General features: G+C 41.3%; 1 long non-coding RNA gene across 1 annotated transcript; it reads right to left on the bottom strand.

Annotated features, from left to right (window-relative positions):
• Positions 1–5,364: 5,364 nt before the first annotated feature.
• On the bottom strand, positions 5,365–7,817 carry LOC112493662. Its single transcript, XR_003058235.1, has 3 exons — positions 7,676–7,817; positions 7,072–7,301; positions 5,365–6,745 (listed from the first exon to the last, which is right to left on the bottom strand). It is a non-coding gene; the product is annotated as an uncharacterized LOC112493662 (long non-coding RNA).
• Positions 7,818–12,462: the final 4,645 nt, after the last annotated feature.

Consider the following 12,462-nt stretch of genomic DNA (forward strand, 5'->3'; position numbering starts at 1 on the left):
TACTCCACAACTGAGGTCTAATTTCAAAAATACCTGATAAGGGTGCATTTTGAAAATTTTGTAATTGTCAACCGCCAGCGATAAGCAGCAACTACGTAAACAACTACGTCACGCGACACCTAATTCGGCGCAGTCTACGTAACGAAGGAAATTAGGGGTGGCTATAGGTAGACTGGGGGTTGTACCAGTGCTTTGTATATATATATATATATACCGTATATAATATACATAGTATATACTATATAGTAGTGTATACCCAGGTCGAGGACAGGGAACAATCAACAAGTGGTGCGAGATGAGGAGGGAAAGTGGATAATGTCGAAAGGGTAAGTTCACGATTCTGGAAGAGGTACGATAGGGGATGAAAACGGTGGGAAGATTACGACTGCCAGTGTAGCAAATAGAGAGGGTTGTAAAACGTGGAAAGGAATTGAGAAAGGGGTTGCATTCTTTCAGGTCGGTTGCACCGCGATCAGGCTGCCCCTACCGGCGTTAACCTGACCTTCTCTATGTACCGGAACCAAGGATTTTCTTTTGCTTGCTTTCTTTGATTTTTTTAACAAAAGTTATAAGAGAAATTCACCAGAGTTAAATACGCTATTGCGTTAATTAATAAAATAATCGCACAATATTATTTAGGTTAGTTATCGAGTGATGACATATGCTCGGTTAATTCCAATTTCAGGGGTCAACCCTTGGTTTACTTACACGGCGAAAAAGTCCCCCGAACATGAAATAGATATGGCACGTAGCACAAAGAATTTTTGAATAAAATAACCATACATTACCAAATGCACTTTTCCAATATAAAAATGCACTCTTTAGTATCACGTGGGAATTACGTGGTTTTGGTTTTCGAAATACTCTTCTCTCGCATCTTAAAGTCTTTCACTCAACACAGTATTCCCATTGAGACGCCGTAAAACGACTCTCGATATTATGGGTTCTGCTTTACCGACGGCGTTGCACTCTGCACCCACTTATCCTCGAGCACGAGAAAAATGCATCTCTGCATTTAAATCGGTTATCGAGTACATTCTTCCCGATTTATACGTTGGCACAACTGCTGGTACTCGTATCGTCTCACTAAGAAAAAGTTGGCTGCTGCCGTTTCCTGTATCTGTAATGTCTTCGTGGTGGCAGGACTGTCTACCGAAAGAGTGAGATGCATCTCGTGCCAACTCGTACATTGCACTTTTGGCAGTGCACCGCAAGATTCGTATATCGTTCGGAATTTCTCAAGTCGGCAAGAACAGAGAGCACGAATTACTTAGTAAAATTTAACTAAAAAAAAATATTTTTTAAATCAAATTTTAAATTAAAATATTAGAACACCCACTCGAACCACTCATACGAATTTAACGTAAAATCGAGCTATCGACTGATAACTTTTTATCGATCAGACATTTATTTCACGTACGTTAATTATCAAAATTTTAACCACCTACGAAACATCCACTAATTGGTCCATCCTACCGTCCAAGTCGTCTTCCCCAAACTTAAGTAGCAAGCTTGTGTAAATTATCATTGCTGTTTACCGTAAACCTTGTGGCGCATGCAAAACGTCACTCGGCTTCCGACATGCGCAACGCGAGCACAGTCAAAGCGAATGTTTACTTATATGTACTTACGACTGAGGCGCATGCACATATGTGCACACGTGCTAGACTGTACATCAAACTGTGCATCTACACGCTAAATAAATACGCCGTGCCAACGTATTGGAGTTTACTACTTAAGCGACGGACCCTCGCAGGTCCCTGACTCAAATTAAGGCCAGTTCACATTAAAGCAACACACATACGACAAGTAGTGCCATATTAATTCACGCGTGGGATTTAATTAAAATTTTGAATTTCATCATAAAAAGATTATACCCTAGTACGACATTTTTTTTTTATAAAAATTTTTCGTCAACGAAAACCAAAATTTTCGTCGCATTTGAATATCAATTAATTCAATAACGATTCTCATACACAGTGTAATTATGCTTGGACCATGTCGTTACGTAATCCGCGCATTTGTTTCCATCGCAAATATTGTACCGTGGCTCGGCTAATGTGTGCCATTAGATTTGTTCTGTCCACGGTCATTAACCCCGCGACGTGTAAACAGATATTGATTCTCATACGTTTGTCCGGTTAAATGAATGAAGGGTCGTGAGTCTGGATCGTTGCGCAATAAATGATAAAGGGACGCTACCGATCTTCGTTCTTAGGAATTGACAAGGGTGAAAAAAGTCTTTCTGCCGCGTATGTAAATAATAATTATATAACCCGACACGTATCGCAACGTACGCGGTTGAACTTACCGATCGGCCGATTTCCCGTACCGATCATTCTTCAAGCTCAAGATTTTTCGATCGGCAGACATCTTCCCGAGAACTCACGACGTTGAAAATTAGCATCGGTGGCTGCACGAGTTTCTATCTATCGATCGTGAGATTATCGATCGGCCCGATCGATTCACGTACCCAATCAACTTGTATAAAGCTACACTCCGCGAGTCCTTATCTGCCGATGCCGATCACGAGAGGAGAAGATCGATCGACATACGATATTTTTATGGGATATATTTGTCGACAGTGAGGGCGGAGGGCGGGGGCACTCGTTACTTTTGTTATTATATTAAGCTTATTTTTTTCTTTCTTTTTGTTTTTCTTACCGATTAAGTCCGTCATGATTGCGTCAACAATCAACGACGATAATGCGTCGAGATTCTTGACCAATGAAAGAATCCGTGACGCTGACGCCAATGCCGCGTAGTGGTGAAAATTATAAGTTCAACTGGCTCTATTGACAAAACACGCGTAACATCGTTAAAGTGAGGTTAATTGATCGGCCACGTGACGTTCTCCATTCCGATTGGCCGTTGCCAATGAGTTCGTTGAATAAATCGTAATGAAAGCTTTTGCAGGATATACCAATAAAACTGAACGTTACGAACTTTGACCGATATATCATTATTAACGCTCTAGTTGATAATTTTATATGTTATTAACGTTATACAGGCTCTTGGATGGCATCAACAAGCATTAGCGTAATTATATTAATAATATAAAAATAAAAAACGTAAATAATTTTGAATTAAAATTTCATCAATTATCGATCGAATTTATTCGGAGGGTAAAAATGGGATAAATAATTTTTTTCGGAATTTTGTATGTCCAATTAAAAATTTATGTATAACGTTAAGGTACCCTCACACCAGATGTTGACTAGCAATGGCTATAGCCTTTACACCCGTATTTAATTAGCGTATCGCGTACATGACACTACTAAACGGACCATGGATCAGGGCCCATTGTGCCTTCGTGGGTTTTACGGGCCCGAATAACATTGGGCCCTCACGGGTCTCCTTATAGCTGGGTTCGGTAGTGGCTGCTACCACGTCATGTGTGGTCTCTATGGGAGCCGGAGAAGCAGCTTGCTCGCAACGAGCTCGGAATCTGGAAGAGTTCTCGATCGTGAGGGCCCCCGAGTATAGTAAGGCCCAAGTGTAACGGAGTCACGCGATAAAGTGAATCTTCGGAGATTGCGAAAATTAACTGACCTACAGGGTCCTACGGAGCCGCGGAGGTCGGGCGATAGTCTACATCTTAAGTGCATGTATCAGGTATATATTACAGTATTCACGTAAAGTGTATAATTATGATTTTCAATTATTTCTCTTTTACAGCTACACTGATACCCAGCTGAACTTGCGTGAGACTTTTTTTTTATTCATTTTGGAAAAAAAAATTCAATTCTGAGTATATTTTTTGGATTTTCACGATTTTCACAATTTCCAATTATTCTTACGACACGGTTTGATTGCGATTCAACGGGGTTCAAATTGGATTGCTTTATGATTACACCGAACGCGCATAATTATTTGGCTATTGACACTCTGAAAGGATATACGATAAGAGGACCCGACAGGGAGAATAATTTGAGCGTTAGTCAAAATTGAAAAAGAAAAAGGCAAGCAAATCAACACGTAATATTTGGTGCGATTAAACAGCGAATTTGATACGAGCAAAAAATCGAATTGCAAAAATTACGAATCGAATCCAATAATCCATAGCATGTACTTTATAGATTATTACATTATACGCGATAACTAAAAATATGAGTTAACATTGAAAAAAAAATTTCACCAAAATATAGTCGTGTAAGAAATTTCGAAAAAAAAAAATATTGCAAAAACTATGAATAACGAAATCACAAAAATTCTTACACGCGCACGACACGAGGATCGCTCGAATTCCACGCGTGTGTCTCGCGAATAAAATGCAAAAGAAGGTTGAAGCTCCGTATAAACCAGAGAGTCCTCTTTCATTGTTCGCGAAGCAACTATCTGGCAAAGAAGTGAACGTACCTTTGGAGCATAGCCTAAGCTATTGTTCGGGACTTAATTGGATGCAGAGGGGCGGGTTGGGGGGCTCAAGGGTCCCCTGGATAAGGCCCCCAAGTCCCGAGCATAGCCATACAACGTCTCGACGTCCCTATACCTAACCTATAACGACATAGGGAAGAAATCGCCGGTCCACAAGTCTTCGGGACAAGGTTCGCTGCCTTTAGCCAACTGGTTAACCGGTAAACTGGTAAGCGGTAACCGGTAACCCGCCCCTGTCCACTTATTAGCCGCTTAATGGGCCGCGATGTACGGACCAGGACGCTGCCTTCAGCGGGGGCCATCAAAAGAGGTGTGCACTGCCCGTTTATTTAGCGAACACGACGGAGCCTTGTACACCTTTTCCCGATTCCGGTCGGACGGCCGGCAGCAGTGGAGCTAAGGCCACAAAGGAATGGCCGTGCGCAACTGACGAAAAAGGAAAAAAGATATACAAGTCGAGAGAGCCTCGCGAGGATTCACAGGGACGAAAAAGGAAAAATTTACATAATGGACGTAGTTAGAATTCGACTATTTTCATAGGGTGTTTATACTCCCTTTACTCTATATCTATATATCTGGATACAGATACAGCTACGGATCTTTTACGGCTTATTGGTAACCATCGACCGGTCTCTGGTACCTTATGGCCGTAAGATATGGTTATGCGGTACCGAAGCTGAGGTCCTCAATTCGAATTGACACTGTTCAATCGATTCAACGACTCGAACTGTATCGGCTGTGTGAAGTTGGCTGTGATACCTCGAGAACAATTGAAAAGGCCTGGATGTATTTTTCAAAAATTCCGATTTTACGGCAAGTCGGTACATAAAAATTATTAATCCCGTTTCTTTGGTTTTAACCATCGGAACTATTTTTAAAACGTATCAGAAACCGTAGAAACTTTTCGGATCCTACTGGAATTCACTTTATTTTTTTTTAATTTTAAACAATGACGTACCAAAATATTATCAATAATTATACTTTGTTATTCTTAATTTTTACGGAACAATAATTCCACTGAATTTTCAACATTTTTCCGGTAATGGCAAAAATTTCTAACGTTCTTGTTAATGGGACCTTATGGGAATTCTTCATACACAGTACGTAAGCTCCGAGTCCCATTTAACCGATCCCGGATGATGTCAAAGTAACGCCCAGCCTGAGATTTCGTAAGGGATAGATACCACTCCCCAGGCAGAATTCACAATGGAAGGTAGTACCCGCTCGGAAATTCCATAAGGAATACTATAAAATTCCAACTCGAGATACGATCATCCCGTCACGGCGGCTGAACTTAAAACAAGCCTTCCAAGATGGCACCAGGTCACATAGCAGTACGAGTAAAGCTTCGGGGACAATTAGGAAGGCTAAGTGTGCTTCGTGTCTGCCATCTTCCGACAAAGAGAATCCCTTAGTGCTTCCATTTCCTTTGTCTATATAATCCAGGACATAGTCTATATACATATATACCCACAGTACACTACTACGCCCCATTACAGTCGACCTCGATAGAAAAAACTTTGAGAAAAATTTTCTTACCAATCAATCTGTTTTCCTAAGTAGAATCAAGCCATGTATATCCATAAATTCAATTATGCTCAAACTGATTCCTTTCGTTAATTACAAAAAAAAAAACTTTATCCTAGATCTCCGCAGAGATTACGAGAAATATGCAATTACCCTATGAACGAATCGAAATATACTCTTCTTATTTGACCAAGGTTAAGCAAACAAGTTCGAAATGCATGAAAGAATTGACGCGTGGATTGCAAAGTGCGAGAAACAAGGTATACACGTGTGCTTATGCATTTACAATGCTTGCTTATGGGTCTGGGTTAGGTTAGGTTAAATTCACTGACACGCTTATACCTTGTCTGGCACCCCGAGGCCATCTTTCCACTATCTTAATTCTTCTTTTTCTTCTTCCTCTCCTTCTTCCTCTTCTTCTACTTGCTTGACTTTGCCTTAACGTTTCGCAAGAGGCCTCGTCGTCATCACTCCCATAACAGCAACCCTTCACGAAGAAATCTTCCCTGGCATCTAGTTAACCAGGAGACTGGCGGAGTCTGCATGAAAGTTTGGATGAAGAATCCGTCGGCTTCCCGCTGGGTCCCGGTGCCCGCCCTTGGTTGCTCCTCGCTAGGCTTTTTCTCATACTTGCTGTATTGCTGGTTCACTTGACTTTGCCTCGTTGCTCGGTTGCTCTTTTATACCTATAGTAGCCCTGCTATGGGCAGGATAGGCTCAGGCTCCTTCACTTGACCATGTGGTAGATCGATTATGGTTGGGGCTCTGGCTGATTGAGAAATTCCTCATTATCTTCGGCCAGTCCGATGTCTTCCTTTTGCTCTGGTTGTCCTTACCGTTGCTGTAAGACAAAGTTGACCTCATTTATTTTATCGGATATATTATTCCCCGGATACCAATAGGAAGAAGTTGACGGATAACGAGCTTATTTTTGGAATTTTCGAAAAAGGCGATATGGACTTAAAGATTTATTTTTTTTTTTATCGTCCGTGGCTCCTTGGTCCAGCGTGACCGTTTAGGTCCCTTGGAACTGATACGGTAAGGATGGAGAGGATCCTTTTTTTTAATTTCTCAAAGTAAAATTGCTGAACTCGACTGAACGTTTTCCAATCCCGACGAATTCGCTCAAAGTTTTTATTCTTCGATCGCGATCTGCCTTATTCTTACCTGCGAGTGGCTGCAACTTCTTCTTCTTCTTCTTCTGGTGTCCGAAAGATTGATTGCGCCCGGGACTGGCTGATTGAGAAATTCCTCGTTGGTCCACTGCTACTCGTGGTTCTTCATTTTCCCACTTTTACCATCAATCAGGAGACACTCTTGATCCTCACCTTTTTTTTCGGTCTAGGAGAATACGCGTACCCAGGTACCCACCAAACCACGGCGACTGGTGAACCGTGCTGATACAGAAAAAAAACAAAGGAAATTAACAATGGACCACAGTTGCGAGAAATTCGAGATCTTCGAGTCGTATCGAAATTGGAGGAAAACGAAAAAAAAATGTTGAAAATAATTTGTTTAAAAGTCCAAATTTTCAAAAATTAAATTCGTATGTACGCTATTGAAATTTGCGAAATTTTATATTAGTGCAAAAAATCTCAATACTCTCATTTATGTGCTACTAGTTATTCGCACTGAATGTCGAAATTGGGGTGACCAACGCAACGACTCAGATTCAAAAGACCCGTTGGATGCGATCAAAGGGACGGGATCATTCTATGGAAAATTGTGCTGGGACGACGACGCACAGTCGCTTGAATTAAAGGTTAATTACCGTAGGGCCAAAAAGGCGGAGTCGTTGCCTTGAGTAGTTCGCTCTAACGCTCCAGTGGTTTGGCGTTGTGCGGTCGCACTTGCGGGTAAAAGTAAGTTAGCTCGATAGCTGCCATGAAGGCTTTAACTTGACGTATTTTTTAAAAATGTACAACTAAAAGTAAAACGCTCTAAAATCCATAACAAATAAATCAGCCAACACGGTAACAGTTGAAAAACTATAAAAAAAAAACCCTTTTTCAATCGATCGATCAAAACACTCGAATTCTTGCCTATTAAATTTCACTGTTATCCACGTATACCAAAATTCCCAAAAATATATAAAAAAAAAAAATGTTCATCTACAATTAAGACCATCGAGAACGCCCCCGAACGATTTTATCATACAAGAGCACATGGGTGATTCGAGCGAGCAATTTGTCAGAGTTATACCAGAGGCCCTTGTCTGCAAAGGGCCTCTTAGATCCCCGAGACATTCCAGCGGGTTAAATATACTTATAAATAGCACCGTGTCGTAAGCACTCGTTGAAGCAATGATGTCAGCCATGTTAATTGGGTCAGTGTCCGAGTGGCATTTTCTCTTACATGCAAGTCGACCATAAAATACCAACCTCTCCTTCCAATTGACTTAATTCGAACGATAAAGAAAAAACAAAGAGAAAAAAAGTTCCCTAAAACATCACCTTAAAAACACATCCAATTCGTATCTCAATTACCAATAGCAATTAGAGATACTTCTGGATAAATTTTATTATGAATTACAAAAAGTATTAGAAAATCCCAGTATGGTAAAATCCACCATACGATAAGATTGTTCGCCCAGGCACCGAAGGGGTCTTAGGATATCGCATGGTAAAAAGCAGCTCGTTTCGCGATGCACTCGAGGACTCTCGAGCTTAGGAAAGCAGATAACGAGTAGTATGCCAGTATCAAAGCTACCTAACAGTACAGCACTGCTGCATTGGGTATACGTAGCGAGAGAGAGAGAGAGAGAGGGCACAGTCTGAGGTTTTGGTAGTGGTCCAATTCCAGAAACAGCAGTGTGCTAGACGCGCTCGGATTAAGTTAGTTAGGTTAGGTCACGTTCGCATAGCGGAGAACGTTCCACGCAGTTAGGGACGTAATAAGTGCAGCTAATAGTTTTATTACGGGATTGTTTCTGCCTGAGAAAATCGCGCGGGACCGAACGAGCGAACAAGCAAACCAACCGACCAACCAGACAGCCATCCAGCCAAGCCAGCGAATGTCGGGGGCTCGGATTCCCGTCGTGACAGCGCGATGCATACGTAATGCATCTCACGCTAGGCTGACTCCACTTTAGAGTACAGAATCCACGTTGAGCGTCCATCACACACTCGCGTAGCACATCCTTTCAGCCCCTATTCAGTATCCCGTGACCGTGCCGTTCGCTTGCGTCTCCTCTGCGGGTTTCACCCGCTAGTGGCAGCACCGTAGCGCACCTATCGCCTACCTATTTTATATATATAAAATAGACGTAGGTCTCCCGTAGACCCAACCTATAAAACCTGCATCTCTCTTACTCGGGCTGTGCTGCACCGGAGCCTGTGCAGTTTTATTAAGCACGGTGCACTCGAGAAGCCTGCGGTATCCACTGCGAATTCCACGAATAATGGAAGCACTCCTGGGAATGGGGGGGTCCAGCCTTGGAAACTGCTTGGTTATGCTGAGAAAGAGAGGATGCTGGGAGGTTGAAGAAAATTGTAGATTCTTGAAAAAAAAAACAATGTTCTTTTTTTATTCCCTTTTTTTTCTTAACTATGTTTATTGAGTGGAGTAACATTCTTTGGAGATTATGTCAAGGATTCAGTGAATTCGCATTGTTTTGTACGTTGGGTTTTTATGCAATATCTGATATATACCTCAGTCGCTGGGAATTCTTTGCTGTGTTGATTAAAGAACGAGGAATTTTCGCGATAACCGTTTTATATGCTATTGTGACGTAATCGACTTATGCTGTCTAAATTGTGAGGTTAGTCGGTTTCGATGTGGCTGCTTGTCATTTGATGTACTTTGCGTAATCGGGGTTCGCGATTGGTACCTGATATGGGTTGATAAATAAATATACAAAGGAATTTAGGTTAAGTGTATCGCGCAAGAGAACACGCATACGTTTTGCGAGGTTATCATACCTCGTATAAGATTTTTCTATTTTTCCAGTTAACCAATGCTACAAGGCTGTACATTGCCTTTTTGCAATTGCCTATTGCGATATATCCTCTTGCTTTGATAATAATCGCTATTATCATGTCGCAATCCACTGGGAGACAGACATATCGTATAATACGTAAAAGTACTTCCGTTCGGTCTATCAATTCTCGAAGTACTTTAACGCAGAAGGAGGGTTTACGACTTCTTAAAAATCGATCCTGACTCGTAATAGCTATAAGTCCGCGATATTTACAATACATAAAAATTTTATTACGCAACCCTTACGTCAATACATAACACGTGTAAATTTAAACAGAAGCGCCATCTATTGGAATGAGATACAAGCTGAAGAAAAAATTGTTTAAACAATAAGACAAGATTCGCAGATAGTCACGTTCTTCAGTTTCTATTATCTTTTAAAATATTTATATCTTTGAGTTGTCCGCTGAAAACGACGCCCAGACTCAATGGCGTCCCGACGTCTTTTTTTTTTCTTTTTCTTTCGGCAAACTGGCCCTACGCATCCCTCCAGAAGCCAAGGATCCACGAATACGAATGCAATTAGGGAGCTTGTTTGATCTGTCAATTTGATTCGCAGGGTAAACGAGTTGGTGGCTACGACTGTCGTCCACTTTCGTACCAGTTACGAACTTATCCGAGCTCCATTGAATTCCCTAGGGATTCGGTTCTCAGTACAATTCTTCAAATCCAAGTCCCTTCTAGCTTCCCTAAATATTTCCGGATATAATGCGGCGGCCATATTGAATCGAGAATTTCCAAAAATTATATGACAAGATGATATTCCTAATATTTGTTTATGCAGAATTTGGAATATGACTTCCGTTCTTGACGATCTTACGTAGTTTTATTGTGTAATTTTTATAAAAAAAATCTTTTACATTCACAATAGAAATTTTTTTTATTTTTCATTCTCTTGACCTCTCACCTTTTACTGCACCCATTCTTCGCGCGTCTCATGATCTTCCATCTTTTTCTTCACAGGCCACCTAGAAATCATCCAGTCACGGAAGTGCCACCGATTCCACAAAGCGTACGTACACGGGATCGAGAGCGCAATTGCACTCGGCAATTCCACGATACGGCAAGTGCCGACTACGATTTAATGGGAATTGAACTTGGCCTGTATACGTGAGCCTTCCAACCGCGGTTCGTATACCGTTGCTTCGCTACAACCGCCGTTACGTGCTCCTGCGAACCTCTGAATTTCGCACACGAGCAAGATCAGAATTTCCGTCGTAGTTTTAAAGCCGTCGAACGTCATTTTGAGTATAATTTTTGTCGATATGTATGTCAAAAAAATTTTCAAAAATTATCCACTGGAAATATAAATATTTCACACGTACCTAATACCCTGTCTTTACATAGGATATCTATTACGAATCTTGTATCTATAGTTCATTCTGTAAATATCAACCGCGGACTATACCGGCCCTGGTCTAAGCTGGAGTAAAGCTCGATTCGCAAATCGCGACTGTAATTCACTATTAACGTACACAAACAGCCAGTCGCTCATTCCACTGGCACGTGACATTAACTGCGAGGGGCGAACTCGATCTCAGGATTGACTAGTAATCCTCCCCGAGAACACGCTTAAGCGCGGTGTCAAGTTCCACGACGATTAGAGGCCCCAGCTATCGGAACAGGGCAGACAGAATTCTCGGATTATTCAACTTACTGCACCTTATACCACATGAAAAAACGAACGTCTAAAAAAAAATTATCACAGACTTTTGAGATCGTACAAATTTTCTCGAAGGATAACCTCAAGAAATTTACCACAAAATAATTTTTTTTTCAATTTTCCTTGAAATTTTTCATCGACCCGGAAAATTCGATCGTAAAGCCTAGAGTATGCAAAAGAGTTGCTAATTCTGCAACTCGCACTAATTAGCCAATCGCTCCAAGAAGAGCCAAGCTAATTTCATTTATGAAAAGGAAAAAAAAATCTTTCCAAAGCAACCCTCCCCTTTACAAAGCAATCCCCTTTGATCCTTACATCAGGTGTGCAAAGATGCTGGAATCTGCTTGAGAGCTCCTCTAGGCCGGGGGGTGAGTCAGAGAATGGGAATTAGTCAGAAAGAACGATGTAGGAGAGCTTTGATCGTTTCGAAAGCTCTCAGCTGCTTTTCTCAGGCTCAAAGAGTTTTCCGCGTCAATAGCGCATGCTCGTTCTCACCTTTTAAATACATATACATACAGATTACTTTCAAATATAGGCATGTCCGGGTTCTTCGTACCAGGGAAGCAGACGTCAAATGAAAGATACTCTAATATGCCTATATGCTTATATATATGTATATATATATATATATATATATATATATATATATATATATATATATATATATATATATATATATTGTAACGTAATTCTTTTCCTTGACCCGACACCGATAGCAAAACATACGAGAACGACTATCTTCGAGAACCAACCTACGTTACCTTCGGCCGTCCACCCGTCGTTTTTTCACCGGGAACTGACGAGCCAGTATAAACTGGGAGTTGGGATGGAACAGGCCCAACTCCACCAAGAACGAGAGCTCTGACGGAACCTATCGGACGAGGCGGTAGCTTAACGGATCCTGTCGATTTTTGGGG

The sequence above is a fragment of the Cephus cinctus genome, unplaced genomic scaffold, assembly GCF_000341935.2.
Source record: "Cephus cinctus unplaced genomic scaffold, Ccin1 Ccin1_scaffold0123, whole genome shotgun sequence".
In the NCBI taxonomy this organism is placed as follows: domain Eukaryota; kingdom Metazoa; phylum Arthropoda; class Insecta; order Hymenoptera; family Cephidae; genus Cephus; species Cephus cinctus.